Here is a 2,015-nt window from a genome sequence, read left to right as displayed (position 1 = left end):
GCCATGGCCTCTATACAAACTGAAATGAGGTGAGACCAGTGGCCATGGTTCCGTATATGAGTCCCCTAGTTGCTTTAAAAATTCCAGAACCAAACACGTCTTCGTTTGACTGTGGCGACGGTTTAAGTGCGAGTAGGTCAGAATTTTCAGGACAACGTTAAAAGGACATAGTGACATTCGGAGGGCCATAGATCCTAAACCGTAACTCGGATTAAGACGAGTCTTAAATGAAAAATCATCTACACGAACTGAGAAAACTGAAAATAAACTTTACAGTAGCCCAGGTGGTCTGATCAGTTACAGAAACAGTAGCTAAAGGTGTTCCGGTGGGTTCTTGGTGCTTGATGCTCATCATGGTTCTCATCCTTGATGCTTGTAGCTTCAAGTGTACAACTCGTTGATGTGTTTGCATCATCTTTACCAACTTTTGACAATAATAACACAAGTGCAAGTCTAAGACATGTAGCACAACTCAATTAAGAGTTGCATGTAGTTTGATGAACCAAAGTTACATCAAGATCTTAGATCCGACACATATAAGTGTTCTACTAGTAATATTAAGCTATAAACTTGAAAGTAAACTAAATAAACAAGATCTTAAGTTGTAGAACTTAGATCTTAGCTAGATCTTAAAGATCCTAGACTAGAAAGTCTAGATCTAGTGTTCATAAGTTAGATCCTAAGTTATAAGACTTGAATCTTTACTTTAATGAAACCATAAGTTATGAAACTTAGATTTTCATCTTGTAAAGTGTATGTAAGCTTACAAGCTTTTGTTTACAACAAAGTAAGAAGACCATAAGCTATAGAAACTTAGATCTATCAAAAGTTTATGAAGTTAAAACTAGAAAGTTATACTTCTATGTTCTTGAACTTACAAAGTTAACTTTAGTTCCAAGAAGTATGAGATCAAGTTTTAACTAGTAATACTTGACCATGAACAATCAAACACGAATTTAAAGTAAATAAAATGAAGAATTAACTAGATCTACAAGTATTATATTCATGTTTGTTTCATACTTAGGAAGATTCAAATCAAAGTTTAAATCTTAGGATTTAAGTCTACAAAACATGAAAACAAAGAAGATCATCAAGTTTATGAACTCTAGATCTTGAAAACACTTAAGTGTAGAACTACAAACTAACAAGTTTGAGCTCTTGTTCTTGGTTCTTCATCAAACAAGAGATGGAAGTAACCAAGATCCATGAAGATTCAAGCTAAGAAACTTGATCTTTACAACAAACAAGTAACAAACTACAAACTAACAATGATGATGATGAATTTATGCTACAGTTTTAGAAGAGAAAAAGAAGAGAATGAACATTTTACTTACAAGAAAAAGAGAGAAAAGTTGAGAGAGAGTTGTGAGAAATTTTGTGTGTGAAATGAGGAAGTGAAATACAAGTAATAAGTGATAAGGAAAAATGAAAATAAACTCCTCTTGTGACTCCTTAATGCCGACGGTATTGAGGGATAAAAAGGGAGAGTCAAATGTGACTTTCAAGCATGGAAAAGGTGGTGAAAGCTAGAAGAGGTAATAAGGTTAAAAGACCCTTGCATGCTTGAGACAACTTGGTCTCCTAATTAGTTTAATTAACCCTGCTTAACCTTAATGTAATACTAGCATGAAAGATGGGCTCACAAGTCCATTAAATGTGTAGGATGGGCTTACTAGTCCATGAAATAAAAGTCCAGGCCCAAGTACAAGTAAGTATGCAATTAAATAAATAAAGCCCAAGTAATTAACTACTAATATTAGTTAATTAAAAATGATTAATAATAAATAATCATGAATGTAAATAATATTCAAAAATATTATTCGTGAAAAGTACGCGTGTCACAAAGACTAGTCGGGCCATGGAAAGTTAAATACGGTAACAAGTAAATGTACTAAAATACATTTATTAAAGCACAAGTATTAATGATAAATATTAATAATTAAACGTTGGAAAAATCCAGGGTCGTTACATCACCCACCTGTTAAAGAAAATTTCGTCCCGAAATTTTAAGCTGA

Source organism: Rutidosis leptorrhynchoides, chromosome 8 (genome assembly GCF_046630445.1).
Source record: "Rutidosis leptorrhynchoides isolate AG116_Rl617_1_P2 chromosome 8, CSIRO_AGI_Rlap_v1, whole genome shotgun sequence".
NCBI lineage: Eukaryota > Viridiplantae > Streptophyta > Magnoliopsida > Asterales > Asteraceae > Rutidosis > Rutidosis leptorrhynchoides.
This window is presented reverse-complemented; position numbering follows the sequence as displayed.